We start from the raw sequence: 15,887 nt of genomic DNA on the forward strand, positions 1-15,887 counted from the left end.
GTAGCTTTCAATATTGCTGTGAATGGTCATTAAAAACCCCTGTTGGCTGCTTGGTCTGTTCTGAGAATACCAAAGGGTTGCCCTGCTGAGCTCCTCCACTTCCACTATTCCTCCCATAAAATAAAACTCTTGAGGCAATCAAAGTGGTCTGAGGCTTGATTTAGATAGTGGTGACCCTGTTGAGGGAATCTACAATGGTCTGTAAATCTTCAAACAAAGCCTCAGGAAAAACAGCAGTATTTATTTTGGGACCAACAACTTCTTAGGAAATGCAAGTATAGATAGTTGTCTCTAGAAATTTCTGGTCAGGAAAAAAAAGTGCCAAAACAGAACACTTTAGTCATTTGGTTTGGGGGAAAACTGCCATTTTAGAGTGGGTTTTTTTTATGTGGGGATCCAAACTCCCACAGCAGGCATGTGAAATCACAGTCCCTGGGCAGTGTATCTGTGAACCTTTCTCTCTCAGGAACCATGTGCTTGCATCCTCTGGGTGTCTGAACCTATGGGATAACAGCACAGTTGCTTTACAGAGGATACAGTGATACAAAGCAGACTCTTCCTTTTCCCTGTGATCTGCTTGTCTTGTCACTCCCTTCTCCAGAACAGTTTCATTCTTTTCTCATGTATTGCATTCAGCTAAGAGGCAAAGTGTTTGATGCTCTGCGGTATCGCTTTGCCTGGACAGAAATCTCTGCATCCACTGAGATGGTAGTGACCATTCACAAGGGAAATACTCTATTATGGGCTGAGGAAGGAGGTGCAACAATAAAATGGGAATGCCATGGCTTAGGGGGAGGAGGACAAGAGGGATGGAATGGGGAATACAAGTGGGTAATCTAAGGTCTCCTTTTCAGCAGTGACAGAGAGATTCTGGGTTTTTTTACCCACCTCTCTGATAAAAGCCTGACAGTGGGGGTGAAGTCTGTGACACCAGAGCCTGCACACCCTTGTTGTTTTACTAAATTATTCATTCCTGTTCCTGTGATAATACAGTTATAAGGAGGAGCCTAATTGAATTTACTGCCTGGCATTGGCCAATAGGGTGATAAGGATCTGGCAGAATGGGATGACGGTGAATCCTGCTGGTGTGCTGTGAATGTGAAGCAGGACGGACTGGCAGTTTGTGTGCAGGAGGGAAAAGCAATCGGTCCAGGGCCCCTGGATTAGCAGAATAAGGAAAGGAAAGGTAAGGGAGCGGGTGGGAAAGGGATTTGCCTGAATCATACACTGACCCTGTGCTGAAAGGCTGGTTTTGTTCATAGGAAAGCACTCTGCAGGCAATGTTTTCCTGCAGGGTTTGGAGGGAGCAGGAATGCATGTGGTGGCACTTAGTGCATGTAGCCTGTGCCTTTGTCTTTATACGTGCTGCAGGGCTCTATAACGCTGCATGCTCACCGAGCGTGTCTGTGCAGAGATTCCTGTGGTTTGTGTGGATCCAGCAGCAGTGCACGGAGCCTGTGCAGTATAAATGTAATGAGGGGAGTCCAAAGGGAGGAATTACCTCATGGGCAGAGTGGGGAAAACAGTAGTGCTTTCTGGTTGGATTGAAAATGAAAATGCCGAGGCTCTTAGTGAGCTGCTGGCAAACAAAATAGAGCAAGTGTATGTGCATCTGTCTGTGTATGTACTGGATCTGCAGTGAGATGTTAAAATGAGAAAGAGAAGATCAGACTGGAGCATTAGGTGTCGCAGGTAGAGATAAATTGCAGGCAATCTGAGTAATCAGATTCTCTAACATGGAGAATGCAAGTGAGTACGGAAGTGGATTAATCCTCTCTGCTGAGTTGGCTACACCTGGAAAGAAAGGGAGAGATGGGCTGGGAATCGGGACAGAGAACGTGCCTGGTTAGGGAAACTGATGCTCAAACCATCCTGCCTGCTGTGCCTGCAGCTAAAGTGGTAGCTTATTGAGTTACTTCCACATATTTGTTATTTCCCTTTTAATGATGCAAATGTGAACATCTCTGAGGATCAGGGTAGAGCCCATAAATTGACATCATCTGGAAGAACAGGACTACATCAAGCAAATTAGCCTCTGCCCTTCCTTTTGTTTCACTGCCTTTGATAACAAGTGACTGCCGAACAGACAGGGCAGGTGGGGGAAGATGGATTACAAACGTGGCAAGTGGCATTAAGCCATGCAGACAGCGAGTGTCCTTCGCAGTGATGTTATAATCACACTTCTTCTGCTTACATCTTTGCAAGGGTGTGAGACAAGGCTGTCCTGAATTTGGGGTAAGCTTATTCCGGTCACCACCTGGAGCAGGGGTCACAGGTCATTGTAAGGCACTAAAATTTTTAGCTGCTTCTCATAGGGGTTCACCATCTCATTCTTTTCAAGCTGGAATCCAGAGGAAAGTGTTGCTGAGACTAAGACGTTGCTCACCTGTGGATATCTCATCTCTGTTGGAAACTCATTCTTATGAGGAGTGTGGAGGGAGATATGCTTTTTCTGCTTGTGCAGAAAAAAGCAGCCAGAGGCTGCCTCCAAAAGAGAAGGCAGAAAACCCCATAGGGAGAAGCTGCAAATGCCTTATCTTGGATTAGCCAAACCCTTTTGCCCAAATAGGTTCTCCTTCCTTCCTGACACCAAATTTCTTACATCAGGGGTCAGCTTTCCTCTGCCAAGCTTCTTTCTTTTCTGTGGTTTTCTCACATGGCCTGAAGGTTTAGAAAATGACTGATATCCCCATCAGAGAGCACCTCCCTATTCATGTCCACACTCTGCCCATGGCATCTCCTGGGGTCTCTGGGTTGTGCTCCTCTGAGTGGTGAGCTGAGTCTGACCCCCTGTCTCACAGCGTGTGCATGCACCCCAAGCAGGGCCAAGGACACTCACTCGGTAAAAGTATGGAAAGGTTCCACCTTGCAGAGGGTATTTGTATTGGGTGATGAAAAAAAGGAAACATTGCAGATTCCTGTGGGATAGAGGCAGGCTCTCCTCATCTCACCTGGAACGGCTGACTAAAAAATAGATCTAACACAGGGCATATGGTCATAGTTGTGTTTGACATCAGCATTCAGAGCACTCCCAGTAACAGAGTCATTGAAGAAATTAAAAAAACAACCCTGGCCATTTGAGAATAAACTCCCCAGTGTAATAAAATTCTTTCAATTTGCCCCAAAACAGAGGAATAGTTGAATAACTTGCTTATTCACTCACTGTAGAAGGCTGCACAGCTCCCAGGTGCAGAGCAGGAGGTTCACCCTACCAAAAGGTGGGCTGATACTCATTGCTCCTGGAGAGTCCCTCTCTCTGCACATCAGAGGAAGTCCTCTGCTCTTGCTGGGTTTGGGAAGCGCACCTTCCCTGGGAGATGCCCGCAGGGATTTGGCAGGAGGAGCGTCCCCTGAGGCTGCAGCAGCAGCAGCAGCAGCAGCAGCAGCAGCAGCAGCCCGGTGGTGCTGGCAGTCACAGCCGGCTGGGTGCCTGCATTGTTTGCTGCTGCCCTCCGAGTCCACGGGGAGCTCGGAACGGGCACAACGCCAGCAAATCCCCAGGGAAGCTGACGTCATGGCCAATTCACCGGTGCCAGACACTGTGCTGGAAACCTGAGGTCGCTTTGCTGCCATTAATTGCTCAGATGATTAATTCATGCAATGATATCACTTTCTGGGGGGGAGGTTCGGAGGTTGTGTGCTCCAGTAACGAGAGGCAGGATGGGAGGCAAACTCGTGCTCCTGGCTGGTGTTGGCACTAATCAGAACAAACCAGCCACTGCGTGCTCCACATCATCCCTCCTCCCCCAGAAAGGGGACAGCTTTCTTCTTGGGCTTTATAGGGGGGATGAGGGGGTGGTGCCATGGGATGTGTGAGCAAGTGTTCTTATGGGATTTGCAGTATTGCAAATTCTACACCACAGGACTGAACCATAATGCCCCTTAACTTTCACAGCTACTCTGCAACACAGATTTTTGTTTTAATTGTTTTCATGTTAACTACTTTATTTATGCCATTTACATTGCACTTTCCAACAAGAAAAAAACAGTACTATTCTCATTACAAAGACAAAAGAAAAAAGATAAAAAGAAGTGAGTTTGTTTCTTATTGCACAGTGGCTGGTGTGTTGCACTGTGGTGCTCTCATCTCAGAGGGTCGTACTCAGTCTATAGGGGTGTGGGATCAATTTTTAGTTGGTCTGGAAATTCCCCAGAATGTCAAGTTTTGCAGTAAATACTCTAGGATATTTAATTCTTTTGTGATGTTTTTAGGCTAAAAAACCCTTTTCTGTCTCTTTTCTAGCTAAGTAAATAAGTCTAGAATTCCCAGGTGGGCACTACAAAGAGCTGTCCTGGCCCAGACACAATTAATAGCTGATAAAGTTGCAGCAACTTGATCTGTCAATCTGTTGGTAGGTGAAACATCTAACTTGAAATGTCAGACAAACCACCCAGGGCGTTTTCAGAGCTGTTGTAAGAGAATTTTGTGTCACTCTGCCACATGGATCCCTCCCTCTCGCTCACTCCAGTGCTGTTCTTCTCACTTCAGGCCTCTGTGGTTTTGGCTGATTTGCATTCTCAGAGGTGTACAAAGCCCTGGATCATAAGTTTTCAAACAGGCTTGGTAAGACCAAAAGGAAATCTTTCCATTTCTAGATTGGCCTTTTATTTATGGGATGAAATGGTTTCCTTTCCGTTTAAGCAGTGGAGAAGCCATGCTCTCTCTCCATTCTTGATAATTCTTCACTTTTCCCATCCTTTGTGATTTGTCGTGGTATTCGCCTACCTCATCTAGAGATTTGAAAATGTCAAGGAGCTTTTTTAAATGCCAACAAGTAACAGAGATTTGATTAGCAACTGTAGCAGATCCCTTACCAGTCCAGTACTGTAGACTCATATATATTTATAATACAGTTATCAAGGAAAATGAAGTGATTAAGCAGAACTAACGATGTCTGTATTAATGGCTGTCAGGTTCCAGACGTTCATCTCTTGTCTGTTTAATGAGGAATAATTCTACTATGTCTGGGCAGATCAAATGCTAAAGCAAGGGTGCAGTTTGGATCTGCTGCTTAGCAGATTGCACTGGCCACAGGAGACGTGGTCCAGGGCACGTGCCTGTAATTTTAAAAAGTGAGAAAAACTAATAAAAGTGAGAAAAACTAATGACACAGCCTTGGAAAAGTAGGAGAAAGAGTCTGTGGTGGGGCCTTTGGGGAGAATAATGTTTTGTCCTGGTGGCAGCCCTCCACTGCAAAGGGCTGAATTGCCATCAGAGTGACAGGAAGAGGAAGAAAAGATTGTCTGCTTCCCAGGATGGCCTGTGGGGGACTGGCATGGGGGAGAGGGGAAAAAGTGAATTGGATGGCATAGGAAAGACCCTTTTTCTAGGTTTCCTGAAACTGGGAGTATCCCCTTCCTACCACTTTGAGAGAGTAACCACAGTCATTTTTAAAAGCACATTAAATTTTGCTCTGAACTGTCAGACTGGGATATGAACAAGACAGAGAGCTGCTGTGTTGTATCATACTCCAGCCTGAAGAAGACAAGCAGCATTATATTCCTGTGTGTCTGAAAAATAAATCAGAGTCCGTGTTAAAAGAAGGAGGAAGGTAGGACAAAGGTAGGACTGAAGAGTCATATGAAAAGCTGGACAAAGTTACAGAGAGGGGTGTGCATTTTTTTGGAAGAAGGAAATTTTGGTTTCTGCCAAGCTTTATGGGTTTTGGCTGATTTATTTCCCACTCTCAGCATGATCCAGATCAAGCACTCCTTCAGCTGGGGAAAAAAATAAAAGCATTTGCTTCTTTGTTTCTTCTCATACACAGGAGCAAACATACACCTATCAACTCCTTTTGAAAGATGGCAAACAGTGTCTTCAGCCAGGTCTTCATGGTTTGAAATGGTTTTTGGCTGAGCTCCCTTGAGTTTAAAAGGTGTGCTACCTTGAGCCCTATGTTTTAATTTACAATTTAATGTTACATTTAATTGACAAGAAGGAAATAGTATTTTAACTTGCTGATCCTAGCCCTTTAAAATCCCAAAGCCATTTAAGAAAAGAGACTAATTGACCAGTCGTTCATAAAAGCCACAGCTAAAGCCACTCAGATTACTTGGAGTCAAATAAAGAGTTTACTGATTCCCATCCAAGTGAGTGGAGAAAGTCCCACTCCTCTGCAACTCAGAACTTCCAAGCCTGCTGGAAAAAAACAGCCAGAAATGCTTACATCATATCTTTTATGTAGCCAATGCAAAATATTTTTAATTTAGAAGGACTGGTAGGCTTTCACCAGCACTAAATTAAGTTTATAAGTTTATAAACACAAGGATATTTACATAGAGCTATTAGAAAAGCAAAACCAATAGCAGCAGAACAGTCAGCTCCAAGATGATTCAGACCCTTAAAATCTGTCATTTAAAATATAGTAGCACTCCTTTTTTAGATGAAGTGCATTATTTTTAATATAGGGTATTCTGGCCCTATGTGGTTGTTTTCTTTTGTAAAACATAATGAGCATATCTGTCATGCCATCATCTTTCTCCCCCACTTCTAACTGTACTTTGCTGGGCTTAGAGTAGGGCTGAAGAGCCCTGTAGTGCATTGCAGCCCAGGAACATATCAAAGACATTCTTGGCTGCAGAAATACTTATCAGAGCAAGCTGATAAACTCCAGAGGATGATGCTAGAAAATACAAATCCTTCTTGGAGAAGGAAAATCAGGAGTTTTCTCACTGAACTTACCAGCACAGCGCAGTTTTTTATAGCCACTGCTGTAGAGCAGCGAACAATAAAATGGAAAATTGGGTTAAAGAATGACCCCATGGTGCCAGAGGTGATGGCACCATGTGTTTCTGTCCCTGAGTCACCACACACACTTCTGATGCACTGTGCCCATCACTGGCAGCTGCCAGGGGCTGTGGACACAGCGCATGGGCAGGGAACACACTTGGTGCATGGCTCTTCTCTGAAGTGGCCTTGGCAAAACCAAATTATGTGACAAGCCAGGAAGAATTTATTCTTTTTTTAGCCCCAAAGGTTTTTGATTCACTGCTTAAAGATGAGTCTCAGTGCCTGTATTTCCCTGCATGCTCGCTAAAGCATTGCACTTTGGCAGGAGAGGCTGGATGAAGCACTGTGCTCCCTCCAGCAGCTCAAGGCTGCTCTATTTAGCTTGATGCTTCTATCTAAAATAGGCCTGTGTGTATTTAGTTAATCTTTTGGGCAGACTTTCTTACTTCAGCTTCTTGTGAAGTTTCTTTTAGCAGGAGAGAGAGGAGTAGGCGAGGTAGGGGGTTGCTGCTTTATAATAAAACTGAGAGAGGCTTACAGGAATCCACATGAAGGTTACCTTGGTTCACTCTGGGCAACCTTAATAATTCAGCAGAGCCTTTCTAGTCCAGGCTTCCCACGCTGTTCCCCACAGGGCCAGTTTCACATATGAGAGTTTCTTGAGGCCATTCAAGGCACCAGCTACTGAGAAACACAAGGCATAGGGGAGGATGGTGCCTGTCAAGAGCTGGAGCTGCCTATTCCTATTAATGTGCAGGCAGGCTTTTCCAGGGAAGATTCTTTGATGTCTCTGACTCTTGGTCACAGTTCACAGGCCTCTGGCTTTACATGTCATGCTTCTTTCTTGAAGGAAAGTGCCACCTCTTTCTTCTGCTGAGCCCCACGGTCAGACTGTCACCTCATGAGGCGTGACCCTCAGAGCAGGACAGTGCCTTCGGTCACCCAGGGCAAACCCAGACCTTGCAAAGTCACAGCTGACATCTCCTGCAAAAATCATGCCAGCTGTGCAAGACCATCTGCCTTCCACCATCATCGGGATGAGAGAGGGGTCACTTCTAACTTCCAAATTATTTTCATTTCAGAGAGAACCCCTTAGAAGCTGATGAGAATTTTGCTTGAGCTAGCAGGGAAAGAATTGACTTTCTGCTTTCTGAGATATTTTCCAATTAAATAAGTAGCATTGCTACAGTTTTTCTCTATGCTCTGTTCTGCTAATAGAAGCAATAGCTGATTACCTCACACAATGTTGTAAGACCAGTATATTTTCTATGAACAGAGTAGGTGGTGAAGAATGAATAGAGTCTTCAGTTGTCTGAATTCCTAAGTGTATGTTTTCATGCTTAGTGATAGGGCAACAAAGGCGATGGGCAGGTAAGGAAAACTCTGATTTTTAAGGAGATTGAAGGATTTTTAAGGAGATTTTTAAGGATTTTTAAGGAGAGCACAGCACCTGCCTGTTTTGTAGTATGGTCAGGGGTAGAAGCTGATGGGGGAGGTGAAATAAGAATAGAATCATAGAACGTCTTGGTTGAAAGAGACCTTAAAGATCACCTAGTTCCAGCCCTCTACCACCACGGACAGGGACACCTTACACTAGGTCAGGTTGCTCAGGACCCTATTCAATAATCATCTGTAATAAATAACAAACCAGCTGCCATCTCCTGCATCACTTGGCAATATTTTTTATTCAATTTTCAGGGCAACACAAACCAAAAAATCAGCTCAGTTGAAGCTGCTGCGAGGCACTGCCTAGCCCTGTGCTGTCAGCAGCTGCTGCTCAAGATCTAGCTGCCCAGGAGAGAGCTTCTGGTTTACAGCATGAGCATCTGAGCTCTCCTGGGATGCTTAAGCAAGTGTCTTTGCATTGGGGTACCATGTGGTCGTGCAGTCCTTGCTGAAGCTGGGAGAAAACACTGTTTTCTTCACTCAGGCTTTCAGGGAGCTGTGCTTTGCTCTTGCTGCAGGGACTATGGCTTAACTACAGGACTGGTTTGCACCAGCTGGTGAGTATTTACAAACTAGCCTTGGAGTTGTTTTTCCAATCAGAAACTATAAACTCATGATGGGAGGAGATAGGAGAAAGTACACAAGCTGCACTAGTGGGAGGACAAGCTCAATGATCCTAGTCTTCAAATTCATTTGATTTCTACAAGTGCTCTGCAGTGCTTTAGTGGTAATTGAAGAGATCCAAAGCAATTATCCTCTTTCAGAAATGAGATACTAATGATGGAGAGCTGAAGCGTGACAAGAGCAAGTGATTAAGCTGATGATAGTGAAGGACTTCTATATATTTGTTGTCATGCTGTGTACATTATTTTTGCTCACAATATGGCCCCTTCTTGTCCTGGTTTTACATTTGTGTCCCAATATGAAGTGATTTAACCAGGATCACTCATGCATCTCTTAGGAAAACATATGTGGATGTGCAGGGCCTGCCACCAGCATGTGAAGGTGATTCAATACTTTGATGAAGTTCAGTGATTATAACAGATTTTATAATCCCGTCACTGGGACATGTTTGGTTACTGTTTTTGCACTGAGTAGATGAAAAAGGGGATAGAACTCCTTGTGTCTAACCTGGCTTATTTATAAAAGATCATCCATACACTAATTTCTTACACATTATCATCTTCTGGGCATCAACAACAGTTTGTGCAGCAATCAGCTCTGAAACTAGACTCCAGTGACATTAGCAGTGTCATGAAAAATCCTTTTGCCAGGGTCCTTTCTCCTGAGAAGCTGAGAAGCTTCAGCTTCTCCATGTTTTCCTGCTTTGGAATGTGATTTGAAGTATTGTTTACTCAGCATGTGAGATTGTTTTTACTTGATGACCAATGACAGCCACCTGTGTCGAGGCTGTGAGCCGTCATAAGATTTTATTACCATTCCATTTTATTCCTTGCTAGCCTTCTGATGAAATCCTTTCTTCTATTCCTTTAGTATAGTTTTACTATATAATTTTCTTTTAATATATATAATAAAATAATAAATCAGCCTTCTGAAACATGGAGTCAAGATCCTTCCCTCATCCTGGGACCCCTGCAAACACCACTACAATTAGCAGTACTCATTTAAGCTGAGAACTCTGTATATCCTTCCATGTTAGCAAGTAATATGTTTTTCAGGTAGGTTTATTTTTAAAGAGTTGCTGTACTTACGTTGTGTATTATTTAACACCTCTGCAATCTGTATTTATGTCACCACAGAGATCAGTCTCTCTAAAATGTGACCCAATATAACCTTTCAATGATTTATTTGTATAGTTAGTGACTTCCTTAAAGTCCTTTAGAAAAAATAGAGAAAGGACAGGTCTTTTGATCCAGAAAAACTCAAAAACTGGTTTTCTTTTGTGTGTGCATTCTTGAAATAAAGCATAATGTTTTGTATGTTTTAGTGAACTGACTGCTGCACTGCAACCTGCAGGAATATCAGTTCTGCCCTTCAGGTCAAACCTTTGGCAAATGCTGAATATGCAAGTGTAAGCACTGATTTTTGGCTTGTCATCTGAACAGGAGGAGGCCAGGGTGAGTGCCCCTGCAAAGCTGCAGGGAATAAACACTTCCTCAGCCTCTTTGTTTAACATCTGGTCATCCATGCCAGCCATAGAAATTTTGGAGCTATGAAGTTACACTCTGGAGTTTGTGGTTTGGTTTGGTTTGGTTTGGTTTGGTTTGGTTGGGTTGGATTTGGTTTGGTTTGGTTTTTTAACCAGTTCTGTGCCTCCATAGTGATGACAAAGTGAGGCATTTGTTAACAGGTGGCCAGAAAATGTCAACCTTTCTGGCCTTAATGATCCTGAGAGCACAGGCACTCTGTCTGGGCAAGAGCTGGAAACAAACCTAGCAGAGCAAGGCAACTCTCCAGCTGTTACTCAGCACTCTGTGGAGTTTGGTTTGGATTCTTCAGGAGACTGCTTCAGTAGACTGCAGTCTACTCTTGGGCATGCCTTTTTATTTTGTAAATCCATATCCAGAGTTAAAGAGGCTTTTGTCTGTAAGCTTCAGTCATGTGGGACAGCACTAGTTAGCTCTGGGAAATGCAGATTGACCCAGAGAGAAATAGGAATACTTTGCAATGATGCTTCTATCATTACCCATATCATTGTACAATTGTACACAAGCACAGTAATTCACACCATGCTTGTGTGTGCACCCAGAAAGAGCTGACATCAGTGCCTGTGGCTTGAGTTCCTCTCACGGTGCCTGTTGGGGCTGTCCAGCTGCAGATGCTGCTCTTTCCCTCTTCCCCTTCCTTCTCTCCTTTCCTTGAGGCAGAACTTCTCAAAGCACAGAAGGAGAACCCAAAATAGCTGTGCAGATTCATCCTTTGTGTTCCTGGTTACAAAATGGTTCTAAGTGCTGCTTTTTTCCAAGCCTTCCAAGAAAGCTTTTTAATTTTTTCCCCCACTCATGGTGGCTATATACTCTCCAGGTCTTAAAAGGTTTGGTGGTTTGTTTCTTAAATAAGGCTGGCCACTCTTGTAACTCTTAAAGCTTTGTAATTCAGCTCTTGATCAGCAGAGGAAGCAGAGCTGCTGAAGGTGCCTGTGCTTGCCTCAGAGGTGCAGCATGAAGGTGTATGAGCTGAGCCTTGCAAGATCTCTGCACTCTGCAAAATAAAGCTTGTCATCTTAAATGGGAAACCAAGGCACTGCATGACCTTTCCCCAAGCTGATAGCAGGAGACTTTGTCATGGTTTGACAATCACATTGTGCTTTATTTCCATCTCTGGGCACAGCCAACTAGCCTGATTTTTCAGAACTTTGTATGGGTCCAGAATCAAATCCAGTTTCCCCACTCGTGTATTATATGTTCTGATGCTTTCTGTCTAAACACAGCACCTGGTGTTTGGAGCCAGTTGTGGAGGGCTCCTACACCATCCAGCATGAGTACAAAGACTGGATAGGCAAGCAGGCAGGAACTGGGAGAGAAGGCAGCCGGATAAAAAAGAGTTAGTGAAATAAGGTAGCAATAAAGTTTATCCCTAGCTTTTTAAAAGTTATTTTCTGATCTTAGCAGTGCATCTCTGATGATGCAACTCTTCATCAACACAGTGTCCCTACAGAGACAACATAAATTCATAAATAGCCTTTAGAACCTGTCCAGATCCCTTATTGTAAGGGACCTAACACCTACCCCCTGACTGTCTGCAGAGGTTTCTGCTGGTATCACAGATATGTTTGGCTTGCATCTCTCCAACCTGCAGCCATGCTAGAGCAGGATCTTATGCACATTTTTTGAGGTTGCAACAGGGCAGCAGGCACTGGCAATGTCACAAAGACTGGGGTGCTCAGTTCAGCTCTGGGATAGGGCAACGTGCCCCTGTTGGGGTGAGAAGTGTGTGGGTACACGGTGGGAGAAAAAGGGACATGTTCCACAAACCCACACATCTTTTCGTGTGTCTCCATGTGATCAAAGATGTAAAAAAGTGAGGGAAAATATCTCCCACAAATCCTCAGCATGGTTCAGGTTGGCTATCACAGAGCTTGAGACAACTCATGCAGTGCTCCAGTTGAAGGTCTACCCATCCTCATTGTCTCTTTGTCAGGAATAGTCCAGCCAATCTCCCACCACTTCTACATCACACGAAAGAATTTACATCAAGCTGTCTTACAGTTGTGTCACAAATCTTGCCCAGAATGCAGTAAAACATTGTCTTTCCCTTCTGTCATCAAAATAAATCAGTAAGGGTGCTCCAGTTCTTGGCTTAGTCTTTGTGTTGCTGCCTGAGATGGGCACATAAGGTTAGAAAGCAAAAGAGCTAAACAAAGGCAAGCTACAGGTTTTATTTCTCCAGATATCTGCTGTTCGCACCATCAGGTGAAGTAAATCTCATGTATATGATAAGGGGTTCCTTGCCATATGGGGAAAATCTGGGAAACTGGAATATGCTGGTGCCTGGAGTGATGCAGGGGGAAGGAATGAGGCAGATGCAAATGGCAGCAAAGCTTAGATGGAATATGTTAGTACTACAGATAGTTTGGAGGACTTAAAATGTTTGAAGGAAGACTTTTTAACCCCCAGAAGCATAGAACATTTGGGAAAGAAATTGAGTTTTTGTAGCAGCTTAAAATGAATTAGAAGCATAGATGCAAGAATTATGAAGTTGTGTTTGAAGCTTTTTTATTTGGAAATATGCAATAGATTTTTGTCTTATAATCATATCAAAAGTAAGACAATTTGGGCTCCAAACAGAAAATCCTTCTTATCATTACCAGTTAACTAATAATTATGTATTTGATGTATACTATAATCTCTTAATTAATTGTTTCCTCCTGTTTCACAGTCTATAGCACTTTTTTCCCTACAGCATATCTAGTTCACTTTGTGGTAGTGAAATATTTTGTTTACAAGCATTTTGAATAACCAGTCTATTGTGGCAGAACTGAAACAGAGTAGAAAGAAAATGGCCTGGGAATGAGGAAGTGATCACAATCAAGACACGAGCCCCATTAGCACTGGGCAAGATGCTGCAGTTTCCTGAGACCCTGTGAGTTGTCAGTCCCTGAGGCACCTCTTATCTGCATGAGCCCTAATACATATTGGCAGGCCCTACATATTAAATACACCCAGCTCCTTGATTTTATTCAGATCAGCACTCTTCAAAGCAGCACGCCTCTCAGCTGAAGGAAATCCCTGCTCTATTAATGATGTGTCTGGTGCCACTTTCACTCTTATCACCATGAAATCAGGGCTTGCACGGTTGCTGCAGAGAACTTGAAGCATGTCTCAGAGCACACAACATGAACTGCATCAGATCCAAGACTGGGGAGGAAAAAGACAGGACCTTCCAAGCCCTGCTTACTTCCTTCTTACGATTTCATTCACTTAATATGCAGAGCATTTATCTTTACAAGTTCTCTGGTTGTACTGCTGTCTCCTGCTTTCCTTTACCCTCACCATGAGGAGCCACTTTGGCATGTCTGTAGCTATCAGCCTTAATGGAAGCATTAGTGTCACTATTGCTGGGGGTAGGAATGACCACAGCACTCCTGGGAAATAAGAAATGGAGCAAGGATGCAAACTCAACTGACTTTGAGATGGAGATGACTCTGTGGCATTCAAGGATTAGACACACTGCCTGCTCCAGTTGTGCTGGGTCTGGCTTTGCTGATAAGCAATTATTGATGTTGAGCAGACAGGCCACAAAAGGCCTCCATAAGCTCATTGACAAGAGGATATTACCACTGAGACAACACCACAGCCATTAGGTGCCAACAGGATTTCCAAAGTGAAACTAAAATGATGAAATAATATATTGTTTCCAAGAAGTAACACGTCGTAATTTGATCTTGGGGGATATTAAAGCCAGAGAGTATTATCATTATATTCAGATTTATTTTTGCTAGAAAATTTTTCACTATTGTTCATGGCTTTAGTCATCTTCCTTTGTAATCTGCTTGAAAGTCTGATGATCTTACAGAGGCATTTTTTCACTTAGGATTGTTTTTCCCCATCTTTTCCTCACTTGCCATTATGAAATAATAGGCAAAAGAGGAAGCAGACTTGCTCACTTGCTGTGCAAATGAGGGTGTAGCTCTTGGGAAGTGGTCCCATTTGCACTTGGTTTGATATGCACACCCCCACTATCTTCAGGAGATAAGGCAGCCCCCCCTACCATGAAACTGCTGTGTAGAAAGCTCTGGCAGCTTTGCAAAAGGAAAATACAGATAAGATTTGTGAAACCCAGACTTCCAGTTAAATAGCCACCCAAGCAGGCAGAGAGGATTTTTTTTAAGATCTACAGGAATGCAGCAATTAGACAATGGAATCATTGCACCTTTACATGTTTCAGTGGCTTAGTGAAGCATGTTGAACACTGTGAAGTGATTCGCTTCTGACAGAGAGACATCCTGACATCTCTGACAGTCTCTGTGTTTGAGCAGAGAAACAGAATGCACAAGAGACTGGCTTCTTGTGAAAATCCACAGAAGGATGGATGGAACTAGATGGTTCTTAGGATCCCTTCCAGCCCAAGTCATTCTCTGATTCTGGTGAGCTGCTGTCTAACACGTAGCAGGAGACTCAGGCTCCAGATAGGATTATTGTCTTGAGAGCTCTTTCTGCTCCCCTGCCCTGGCATCCCCTCCAGCTGCAGGCTTCTGACTCCTTGCAACCGCCTCCAAAGACACCATATGACTCTGCTGGTGTCAGTGGGGTTTGTGCTGAAGTTTTACATGCTCTGGAAAATTTAAACCAGTGTCTACATTACAGGGAAAGCTCTCTGCAAACTGAAAACCAGCATGGAAACTCTGCTTTCCTCTGTTCTTTGGGCTGGCATACAGTCTTTCCAATTCCTATGCTTTTTGTATGTGCTTCAGGTTTACAAAATGCGGAGTATTTTTGGTGGTGTATCACTTTCTTTTTCTTACCCATGTTGTCGTAATTTCCCGATTTATGGAATTTCAGCTGTTGCTGAAAAATACCAAGAAATGTTTAAACATATGAACCTCTTGAACCGAGGACTGTGGCAAATGAAATAAAAAACTAACAAAAATTCTAATTCATTTCAGAACAATTTGTTTTATTATGCTTTCAGTTCTTCCCAAGAAATGCCACGTTATGCCAAGCTTGGGATGCTGAAACACTGAAACCATTCAGGGTGAAACACTGAAAGCTTGACAATGATAAATAACCTCTTGCTTTCTTCTTTTTGAAATATACTAGAAATGTGGAAAATACAGTTTTAAAAAATATACTGTGTGTGGAAAGGCATCCAGCTGGATTTTGAGTTTCCTAACACGGCTGTCCCTCCACAGAGGTCGACTACCACATGATGTCAGTATGCCTGAAGGCAGAAAGGGATCCATGGGAATGTATTAAGACTTGAATATGTGCTGAAGGCAGTCTGCAAAATGGATGTGAGGGGGTGAAAGTCAATGGTTGTTGCCAGGTGAGGAGCTTCCCCTCACCTTTCCTCCCACCGTGGGGCAGAAGGAAGAGTGCAGTCTCTAACAGTGAGGTGGGGGATAATCCCTCTGCAGTGTTTTTCCATCCTGCTGCCCCCAGCATTGCTCTGTCAAGAGCAGTAATCAGATGCAGGTTGGTGTGGTTGTGTCAGTTCATTACCTGACAGCATGAGATAACAAGCTCAGGGGAAATCTAAGCGTGGGTAGCAGCAATCAGCCAGCTGAGCTGGGTTCCCTCCAGACACTGCT

The 15,887-nt window shown here is 43.7% G+C and overlaps 1 protein-coding gene across 1 annotated transcript in view; it reads left to right on the forward strand.

The window, feature by feature from the left end:
- Positions 1 to 1,071: 1,071 nt before the first annotated feature.
- SYN3 (synapsin III) overlaps positions 1,072 to 15,887 on the forward strand; it is a 190,450-nt gene continuing 175,634 nt past the window's right edge. The window contains exon 1 of the mRNA XM_059471664.1: positions 1,072 to 1,186. The gene's annotated coding sequence lies outside the window, so the exon portion shown is untranslated. The remainder of the gene's footprint in view (positions 1,187 to 15,887) is intronic.

Source organism: Ammospiza nelsoni, chromosome 5, assembly GCF_027579445.1.
Source record: "Ammospiza nelsoni isolate bAmmNel1 chromosome 5, bAmmNel1.pri, whole genome shotgun sequence".
Taxonomy (NCBI): Eukaryota; Metazoa; Chordata; class Aves; order Passeriformes; family Passerellidae; genus Ammospiza; species Ammospiza nelsoni.